This window comes from Phocoena sinus, chromosome 1, assembly GCF_008692025.1.
Source record: "Phocoena sinus isolate mPhoSin1 chromosome 1, mPhoSin1.pri, whole genome shotgun sequence".
NCBI lineage: Eukaryota > Metazoa > Chordata > Mammalia > Artiodactyla > Phocoenidae > Phocoena > Phocoena sinus.
The window spans coordinates 25030983-25042397 of NC_045763.1; the positions used below are offsets into that span (position 1 = coordinate 25030983).

The following is an 11415-nucleotide window of genomic DNA, read 5'->3' on the forward strand; positions in this document are numbered from 1 at the left end:
AACTACCGAAGCCCACGCACCTAGAGCCTGTGCTCCACAACAAGAGAAGACTCTGCAATGAGAAGCCCGCGCACCGCAATGAAGACCCAATGCAGCCATAAATAAATAAATTTTTTAAAATGTTAAAAAAAAAAAAAAAGCTTAGACCTTCGGGAGAGTCTTCCCAGCGCATGCCTACCCTCCTTCTCTCAGAGTTGCCCCTCCCCACTCGATGTGATCCTTGAGGCCCGGTCTGAATCCTTGGTCCCGCTCCTCCACACCCCTGGCCATGACTGATTGGTCCAGGAATGTCTACTTGCTCCAAGCCGGCCAATCAGATCTTTTGTCTGGGGATGGTGGATCTGCGTGTCAACCCACTGCGGCTGGTCTCTGACCTAAGAGCAGGTAAACTTGTTGACTGTAAACCAGCTGCCTTCACCTTCACTGCTGTTTTCACAAAAGAAAAGAGGAAGGAAGCTGTGTACAGGGGAAGGGAAGAATGAAGTAGTGATGAAGGGATATGTGGGGGGAGAGGGGAGCTGGCCCTCCCACTGATGGCCACAATTGCTCTTCCTCCCCGGCATGCATCCCTAGGATAACTCCTGCTGTCATGTCAGTTAGCCTGAGAAATTGCTGTTCCTTGCTGTCCAATAACCTTATTTAAGTTTAAACTGGAAAATGGCAAAGAAAAGTACCACAAAGCCCCTGAATGTGTTGGTTTTATTGTCGTTGTTGAAAATGACAGATCCCAAAGCCATAGAGCTATCTGTATCCTGGGAGTGTCCCCAATGGAAGCACGAGGTCATCTGTCTCTTTGTTTGGAAAATGCTTCCCACAGTGGAGAGGGCTTCCCCGAGACGAAATGACACCGAGTTCCCTTACCAAGTTTATGATTAATCTCTCTATCTGAAATTTTATTCCCTTTCTTGTCCCCTCTGACCTCGATCCTGTGCTAACTGAACACTCATCAACCAGAGTCAGATGACTAAACTTGCTGTTGTCAGTAACATCATTAATGTACTAAAATTGCTGCTGTAAGATATCATCATCAATGTACAAATTCAGGTTGTTTCTCCAGAAACACCTGGCTTCTCCAGAAACATCTGGTTGTTAGCCAGATGAGCTAACAGACCCCCACCCCACGCCCACCCCAGCCATGGACTACCTGGCCAGATAATCGTAACCCAGAGACATCCTGACTTCTGAAACTATAATTAATTAAGAGATGTCACAGCACCGTCACTAGGCGATGATTAATCCGAGCCTCTTTGTTCTTCCCCTTTAAAAAAAACCCCGAAACTCAGAGACCAAGTTGGGGTGGATCTGAGGTTTATCTCCCACCCCCTTGCTTGACATCCTGCAATAAACCCTTACTTTGCTGCCAACTCCCGCTGTCGGAGTTGATCTTTCTGCACTGCCGGCACACGAGACCTTTGCCTGGTTTCAGAAATGTGCTTTGCAAAGGACTTTATCAAACTTGGGCTGTCCAATGGTGTGCCAGCAAATATTTGACAACTGGTTCCTCAGAAATCCAAATGTATACATTATATACATATGTACATATATGTTTATTATAAATTTTACTGATAAAGTGGATGTGTAGAACACAATTTACAAATAACTGCACAATGTAGGAACTCTTGATTGTAGATCCCACATAGTCAATTGATTCTCCAGAAGGCTTTTGTTAATTTTTGCTGAACTCTTGCATGTCTAGTCAACCTATGGCTGCGATTCAATCCAAATTTGAAATGGAGTTGCATTCTAGTCTGCTGTACTAACTCTTTTCCCCATAAATTTATTGTCATTAAATCTGATATGTGATCTGCTGTTATACTACCCACTCTCCTATAAATATATTCATTAAACGGAAACCTCTTTCAGCTTCAGCACTTTAGTTTACACTGTTAATATTTCATCCATCACTTTCTTTAACCTAGAAAGTCAACAAAACAGCAAATCAAGGCCCGGTTTGTGACTTTTGCCAATTCCCACCTTGGCCGACTTCAAGTTACCAACGTGATATCACAAAGCAGAGGTGGGAAGAGGTGTGTGGAAGTACATCATTCATTATTGCCAAAGTTCTCCTACTCAGTTACAATAGATGCAGATAACCTCGAGAGAATAGAGAATAATAAAATGTAGTAAAATCAGTAGGAAGTCGTGAGTTTTGAGTATTATCTTTATTTTAATATTTCCTTTTTTAATTGAAGTATAGTTGATTTACAAAGTTGTGTTAATTTCTGCTGTACAGCAAAGTGATTCAGTTATACATATATATACATTCTTTTTCATATTCTTTTCCATGATGATTTATACCAGGATATTGAATATAGTTCCCTATGCTATCCAGTAGGACCTTGTTGTTTATCCATGATTTAATATCTCAATTTTAAATTTCTACGATTTAATTTTTAATAATGACTGTTCAACAGCCTGAAATTGCAAAATTCCCCAAACTTTAGCAACTGGCACCTGAAAGCTGGTGTGAGCCAGCTCTGGCGCACTGCTGGATTTGTCTCCATCCAAACGCACCCTATGGGACATTGTCAACAGAAGAGGCCCCATGACTGGAGAGTCTGTGGTGAAGCTGTTTGCCGTGGGAAAGTTTGACCTGGTTTGTGCCTTGGAGCAGAGGAAGAAACTTGAAACAGTGACTCTGTCAAATTCAAGAACACATCGACGCAGCCAGTTTGGCAGGGCCATTTTGATTCCTTCATATCAAAACATGAGATTTCTTTTTTTATTACTAAGTGCTCAACAGACATCCTTGACCCTTGACCTCAGCCCCTCTCTGCCTCCCCACTCTGTGTCTGAGACTCACCCCACTTATCACAGTCTGTAGATGCCTGTTTTCAACCCAGGCACCCAGAGGAGAAGCCCTTTTTGTTTGTCAGATTTTTCAGTCTCCATCACAACTTGCTTGTCCCTCTTTCCCAGGGAAAAGCGGAACTTATCACTAAGATCGCTATCTTTGCGTAGCCAATGTGACAGGAAAAATTGTTTAATTTTAGAAGAATTCAGTACCTGTTTTACTCATCCTCACCTTTCGAAACCCTAACTCACATGTCACCTCCCTTCTGATATTTCATTTTCCATCATTGCTATGGCTATGACTTGTTCAGCATTGCTATGGCCAATTGTACTTGTTCAGACGGGAGTGTGAATGTTTGTTTACTAATCAGTGCCCTTGACTAGGCTGTGAATTTTTCCTCAAGGGCAAGGGTTGTGTCTGTCTTGTATGCTATTGTGTGGCCAGTGGCCAGTACAGGATCTGGCACTGAAGATTTTCTCACTAAATATGTCAAATTAAAACACCTGAATATATATTCAATGCTATGGGGCCTCTTATAAGCCCCTATAAGCTGGGAGGTCACACTCTGGTTTGGGGGTCATTCTGGTAGGTCCCCCTTTGGAGGCTGGCTGCAACGTGCAGGGCCCTCTCAGGGCCCGTGATGTCTCTGCCATCACCACTGTCTCTATCCTTTCTCCTGTTCCAGCCTGGGGAGGGCTTTAGTCTGCTGAACAGTTTCTCTTGCATGGGAAGCAGGAGAGTAGGAAAAGGGCAAAATATCAGGAGAAAACAAACAGATCAATACATATTTCTGGAGTGGCTTTTATGTACCAAGCACTGTTCTAGGCCCTGGGGTTGCAGCTATGAGCAAGCAGACAGTTTCTTCTCTCAAGGGGAGCTGGGGTGGGCAGACAGTGATGGTCACAATGGCTACCCTTTATGGAGCCTTACTATGTGCCTGTGTCATCTCATTTACTCCTTCCAACAACATAATGACATGTGTTACTATTATCCCCATTTTATAGGTGAGGAAATAGAGGCACAGAGAGGTTCAGTAACTTGCACCAGCTAGTAGATAATTGGGGTAGGATTCTGAGCCAGGCAGTCTGAAAATTAAAGAAGGTCATGGGGTAGAGAAGGGCTGGCCGTGCATCCAGCTGGGGAGGACACTTCTAGCGTTCCTGAGTGAGGAGGTGGTGTTTGAGCTGGGGGCCGCCTGATGATAAGAGGCAGACATGCCTGGATATGGGGAATGAACATTCCAGGCAGAGAGAAGAGCAAGTGCAAAGGTGAGATGCACTTGCTTGAGATGTGAGAATGAACCTGACTTATCAAGGGCTGGAAGGAAAGCCACTGTGGCTGGGAGGTCAGGAGTAAAGGAGAGAAAGTAGCAGGGGGTGAGGGGCGAAGTAGATGGACCCAGATTGGCAACATTAAACTCCGTGGAGCAGGGAGGTTGCAGACATTTGGGCTGCTTCCCTTGTGCTGGGCAGGGCCAAGCCCTACGCCCATAAGCCCCAAGAGGTCATTATCTCCTGCCCCTGGAGGCAGCTGGGGCACCCATGGCTGGGGCCTATTCTAACCTCTCTTTGGTCTTGGGACCCTGAGGACTATCCAGCTGCCACGGGGAAGGGGGCCAAGGGTGGGCTGGGGTGGAGGACCTGGGGCCCAGAGAAGACATTTCTGATGGGGCACCAGGCAGGAGGTGCTGACCCCTGGGTCAGAGACCTGAGGTCTGTCCCAGTGGTGGCAAAGGCATTTTGATTGGAGTCATTAAGATCGCTCAGCCTTGGTGGTCTGGACTTGAGCCAAACTGTCCTCCTTGGCTCCCCTTGACTTCCTGGACTGACCTCTCTCACCACCCAATGACACGAGAGACCCCTCTGGGGGCACTAATTAGCACCCCCTCTTCTGGATTCCAGGGCTTTCTCCCTGCCCCCATTCAGGGAAAGAGCTCCCTTTGGGGACCAGCCATTGCCTCTGCCCCCCACACGCACCTTCCCCCACATCCTGGGGGTTCAGCTGAGGCCAGTGCAACCACATTTCCCAGGGCCTCCTTGTCCTTCCTGCCTATGGGGAATTTTCACCCATGTCCCCTCTACTGGGAATGTTGTTTCAACTTCTGTTTACACTGAAAATTCCTCCTACCTTATTCCTCAAGGTATAACAGGTGCATTTCTTCCATCCTTCCTTCCTTCCTTCTTTCCTTCCTTCCTTCCTCCCTTCCTTCCTTCCTGTGTTCCTTTCCTCCCTCCCTCCTTCCTTCCTTCAAATTTATTTTTGGCTGCGTTGGATCTTCGTTGCTGCACACGGGCTTTCTCTCAGTGCGGCGAGTGGGGGCTACTCTTCATTGTGGTGCGCGGGCTTCTCACTGCGGTGATTTCTCTTGCTGCGGAGCATGGGCTCTAGGTGCACGGGATCCAGCAGCTGCAGCACACAGGCTCAGTAGTTGTGGCTCGTGGGCTTAGTTGCTCTGTGGCACGTGGGATCTTCCCAGACGAGGGATCGAACCCGTGTGCCCTGCCTTAGCAGGCAGATTCTCAACCACTGCACCACCAGGGAAGCCCTCATTCATTCATTTTATTCATACATTTTAGGCATTCATTTATTCAGCTTCCACCAGGCACTGGGGGCACAGAGGGGCACAGACAGATTCTGAGGTCAAGGAATGTATTAACCTGTGTGAGAGGCAGAAGGTAAACAAGCAGGACAGGTTACATACATAATGGACGGGTCCCAGTGCAGAATAAAAATGTGAGACCCGTTGTTAAAAAATCATTAAGAATTTCAAAACGGTGACAGCAGAGCATTAAACCAATCAAAGGGTGCTTCCTAACTAAGGAGCCCTTCTGCAGAGTTCGTGTCCCCAGGAAGCTGGTCCTATGAACAAACGATTCCATCAGACATGTGGTGGCGAGCCTGGAAGTCATCCAGAGGGAGGGGATGTCCACAAACTGCCAAAAGCAGGAGAGAGATGGAAGGACTCTTTTTGGAAACTGCACGTTGTCCGGACGTGAAAAGGGGCCAGAGGAACAGGCAGGGTCCGATGTAAGAGTGAGTCGTTATTCTGTGGGCAGTGCAGAGCCACTTAAAGTTCTAAACAAGGGTGTGATCAGATTCTTCTTCTGAAAAGATTATTCTGGGACCAAATAAGAAATACAAATAAAAATATATGAAAAATATAAATAATAATACATATAAATGATACAAAAAATAAATGTGAAAAAATTTCCACTTCACTAGTAATCAAACAATGTTTTTAACTTTTTTTTTTTTTGCCATGCTGTGTAGCTTGCGGGATCTTAGTTCCCTGACCAGGGATCAAACCCGTGGCCCCTGCAGTGGGAGTGCAGAGTCTTAACCACTGGACCACCAGGGAAGTCCCCAAAGTAAATTTTTTTTATTATCAAAAAGTGTTGTTTACAATATCAAAACTTTGGAAATGACTTTAACCCACACAGATCAGGCTGGTGCCCTTGTCCTCACAGCTCCGGAGAGGTCTGTTGGGGTTCTCCGGGGCACATGATTGACGTGGGAGACATTCCAAGGGGGTCGACTTTATTTGGTGATAAGTAATTTCAAACCTAATTTTTGTGTTCAAACAAACATGACAATCACACCACATGGCCACAATAAAAAATATAGACAATGACAAGTGTTGACAAGGATGTGAAGCAGTTGGAACCCTCACCCATTGCTGATAGGAATGGAAAAGGGTGCAGCAACTTTGGAAGGCAGTTTGGCAGTTTTCGAAATGCTCAACAGAGCTACCATATGACCCAGCAATTCAACTCCTAGGTATGTACTCAAGAGAAATAAAAACATATGTCCACACAAAAACTTGTTTATCAATGTTCATGGCAGCATCATTCGTAAGAGCCCCAAAGTGGAAGCAATACAAATGTCTGTCAGCTGTTGAGCAAATAGAATTTTTAAAAATGCTTTATTCGTATAATGTAATGTTATTTGGCAATAAAAAAGAATGAAGTGCTGATACATGCTATGATATGGATGAACCTTAAAAACATTATGTTAAGTGAAAGAAGACTGTTATACAAAAGGCCACGTAATTCCGTTATTTGAAATGTCCAGAACAGATAAATTTATAGAGACAGAAAGTAGATCAGTAGTTGTCAGGGGCTGTGGGGAGAGAGGAATGGGAAGTGACTGCTTAACGGGTACAATATTTCTTTTTGGGGTGCTGAAAATGTTCTGGAATTAGATAGTGGTGGCGATCACACAACCTTGTGATTGTTCTAAAACCCAGTGAAATGTACACTTTAAAACAAATGGATTTTATGGTATGTGGAATATCTTTCAATAAAGCTGTTTTGTTTTTTGAGAAGAAATCATGAATACAGTCGAGCAAAGAATTAGGGTGACCAGCTGTCCCAGTCTGCCCAAGACTAAAATCAGAAAAGTCCCAGGCAAAACAGGGTAAGTTAGTCACTCTGCATGGAATGCAAACTTTACATTTATTTGAATGATCAAATGTGAGAATTTAAAGAAATTTCCTGGTTATATGAGAGGTAAAGCAGGGGGAAAGCTTAAGGAGCAATGACCTAAATGTCCAACAACAGGAGGTAGTTAAATTCATCCATTCATTCATTCATTCCCCACTAGAATGTAAGCTCCACAGGGGCAAGGGTTTTTGTCTGTTTTATTCACTGCTGTACTCTGAGGGCCTAGGACTCTGCCTGGCACACAGTCCATGAATGTTTGGTGAGGGGAGCTGTATGCTAGGTGCTAGTGGTGCATTAGTTCCTCCTGTCCTAGGGCTTAAACTGCCTCGTGGCTAGTTTAATAAGCAGACAAACAAGACACTAGTGAACAGATGAGGGAATAGATAATTTCGGCTAGTGATATATGTCATGAAGAAAATAAAGTGATCGAGTGGATCACTTTAGGCTGAGTGGTCCCAGGAGCCTTGCTAAGAAGGTGACTTCTGAGGAGGGGGACACCCACTGACAGAGCCACTCTCAATGGTGTTAAGAAAACATCTTTTTTTCCTTTTTTTAAAACAATGAATCAACTGCTTATTTCACTGACTGGTACTTCTGATTCTCTATCTGATGCCACATTTAAAATCTTCAGAGTCCCCCAAAACAGCATTCAGTCTTCTTATATCCAGAGACAGAGGCCCAGAGGCAAAAAAGCTCAGGCCCCAGGCTGTTTTCAGGTGGGACAATGGCAGACATTCCTATGCAAGCCTGTGTCAGTTTTTAACTGAAATGCCATTAAGCTCTCCATCCTGAAACTTTGTTCTATGGCGTCTGTGGCAGAAATACACTCATCTCTCATATACATAATTCCATGGGGGTGTGGGGTGGGCATTACACAGGTGCCAGCCAAACTTCTTATTCAGCCAGAAAGTGGACTTCTGGCTCATCAAGGAGATGAGCAAAACTGTGGTGAGTGTGCTGGCTCTTCCTCAAGGTGAGCTGGGCTGGATGTGAACGGAAGCACATGATAAAGGTGAATTAAGCTCTATAAAAAAATTAAGTTGCTCCTATCCCTATGAGCAGTCTATGAGCTGCTTCCAAGAATCCAGGGATGCCCACATCCCATACCTCATCCAGACAAGGCCAATTCCTCACGCACAGCTACATGGGAAGCATAAAAACCTTTTGTTGGACTTCCCTGGTGGTCCAGTGGTTGAGACTCCTCACTTCCAATGCAGGGGTCGTGGGTTTGATCCCTGGACAGGGAACTAAGATCCCACATGCTGCAGGGCGTGGCCAAATAACCCCAAAAAACAAAACAAAACAAAATCTCTCAAATAACGTCTTGCTTTAAAAAAAAAATCTCCTGTACTGCTGAACCAGTTTGCAAGGCAGAAATACAGACACAGATGTAGAGAACAAATGTATGGACACCAAGGGGGGAAAACGGGGGTGGGGTGGGGTGGAGTGGTGGTGGTAGTGGTGGTGGGATGAACTGGGAGACTGGGATTGACATATATGAACTAATATGCATAAAATAGAGAACTAATAAGAATCTGCTGTATTAAAAAAATAAAATTAAAAAAAAAAGGAAAACAACCTTTTTCTTTAAAAACAAAATCTTTTATTAACATTGTGGGGTGGGGATTGGGTCTAGGGAAAGATGTGGGATGGCTTTTTTATTCCCCCTGCCAGCAACAGCTATGTATCTACACACACACTCAGACACACATACATATCCATGTTCAAGGAAGTTTTTCTTCCCTGACTACAGGACCCCAGAATCCAGCCTGCCCCAGGCTGAGAGACAGTGCCTATTAACTGCACAGGTCTGACGTATCAACGTACTGTATAAGGCTCCTGTGTTGTCTCACAAACTGAGAGGGCAGGGGCAAAGGGAGTGGATACTCACGGGGGGGTTGCTTTTTGTCTGAAATCCAACCTACTTGGCAACCCTCTTAGGACCAGGCTCTGGGAGAGGTTCTGTGGGCACGATATGGTGGGTGACCTGACGGTCCCAGCCCACTGGGGTAAGAAGGGAGTGATTTCGCAGGGACAGAGTAGTATCTCTCACAGTCTCTGTGGGCTCAGCTTCTACACCCCTCGGCAATGCCTGAGTCCAGCACAGCAAGTGAGCCGTCTTCACTGACAGAGGCCGGAAGGGAGCGCTGTGTGGGGAGAACACCAGCCCAGTGAAACACTGGGAACGCACAGCTGAGCTGAGGGCACAGCTTGCACTCTTTGTGCCCACAAGGGAGACAGTCCATTCTCATCACCGAAGACAAAGACTTTACTCCACTGAAGATGCCAAAGCTGGGAGGTAGGAAGGTAGTCAGAGGCACTGCAGCCCACCTGTGATGCTGGCTTGGGGCAGTGGATATCCCACAGTGAAATTCTACTGTCCTCAGTGCACGAAAGAAACACGGAGTCCTTGTGTAGAGAGGCAGCAACACAGGTGACCTGCCCAGAGTGAGCTCGGTATGAATTCGGAATCATCTACCGAGCAAGGTCCCAAACCTTGATGCAGAAGTCTTTGCTACCACCAACCGCTGTGTGCCAGAGCTTGGGACGCTGCAGACACGATGTCATGGTGCTCATACTTGCAGAACTTGCTGTCAATGAGTGTCTCATTCTCATCCAGCTCCCACAATTCAACAGCACCTGAAGTGGAAGCCATTAGGATACCTCTGTCCCCTACCCAAGTGAGGTCAGCCACTCCAGCCTCCGTCTGGACTCCAGCGGAGCAGAAATCTTCCTTGCGGACAGCACAATGGTCCCTAAAAAGCCAGAGGGAGCCAGCCCAGCAGAGGCCACTCAAGCTGGAAGCCGTCAGCAGGAATGCCCCGATACCACACCGCCTCCAACTGATGCTCCATACAGGTGGGCGCATCAGGGGGATGGTTCCACTCCCCGCTGCCAGGGGCACAAGTTGGGGGTGGGGTTTCCTTCCAAATCTCCATGGTTCCAACTCCAACCTGGCCCCAAACTGGACGCCCGCCAGAGGTTCAGCTCTGCCAAGCCCCACGTGGTCCCTCCTCAGGAAAACATCTTGATGGCCAGGAAAACGTTCATGGTGAAGTGGTACCCTTACGTTCATAGCAGCACTATTCACAGTAGCCAAGACATGGAAACAACCTAAATGTCCATCAACAGAGGAATGAATAAAGAAGATGTTGGTACGTCTATACGATGGAATACTACTCAGCCATAAAAAGTATGAAATAATGCCGTTTGCAGCAACATGGATTCAACTAGAGATTATCATACTAAGCAAAGGAGGTCAGAAAGAGAAACACAAATACCATATGTTATCACTTATATGTGGAATCTAAAATATGGCACAAATGAACCTATCTGTGAAACAGAAACAGACTCACAGACATAGAGAACAGACTTGTGGTTGCCAAGGGGGAGCGGGGTGGGGGAGGGATGGAGTGGGAGTTTGGGACTAGCAGATGCAAACTATTATATATATGTTTTGTTTTGTTTTTTGCGGTACGCGGGCCTCTCACTGTTGTGGCCTCTCCCGTTGCAGAGCACAGGCTCCGGACGCGCAGGCTCAGCGGCCATGGCTCATGGGCATGTGGGATCTTCCCAGACCGGGGCACGAACCCGTGTCCCCCGCATCAGCAGGCGGACTCTCAACCACTGCGCCACCAGGGAAGCCCGACTATTATATATAGAATAGATACACAACAAGGTTCTACTGTACAGCACAGGGAACTATATTCAATATCCTTTGATAAACTATAATGGAAAAGAATATGAAAAAGAATGTATATATATGTATAACTGAATCACTGCTGTACAGCAGAAATTAACACAACATTGTAAATCAACTATAATTCAATAAAATAAATTTTTAAAAAAGAATAAGATATATTAAAGCACGTTGAGGGTGGGAAGTCACGGGTGATTTCTTTTTACCTTTTTAAAGCATTCTTGTATTTCCTCAACGCCCTGCCTGACGCAAAAATCTGGGGGATTGGATCCTGGGGTGAACCAGACAAATGAGGTCCCTGCTCTCATGGAACAGGTATATTTTATAACTGGGAGAAACAAAACCCAGAGTAAAGGAGCAACGTTATTTTTTTAAAAGATTGAAGAAATTGCACTGGTAGGTCTGCCAAAGAGCCAGCTGGAATCTGGAGTCCAGGTTAGGAGGTGGTTGCAGCAGCTGTGCAGCCCGGGGTGAGAGCG

At 45.8% G+C, this 11415-nt stretch overlaps 1 pseudogene; it reads right to left on the bottom strand.

Moving 5' to 3' along the window:
- Nucleotides 1-9157: 9157 nt before the first annotated feature.
- Nucleotides 9158-10175, bottom strand: LOC116755148 (annotated as a pseudogene).
- Nucleotides 10176-11415: the final 1240 nt, after the last annotated feature.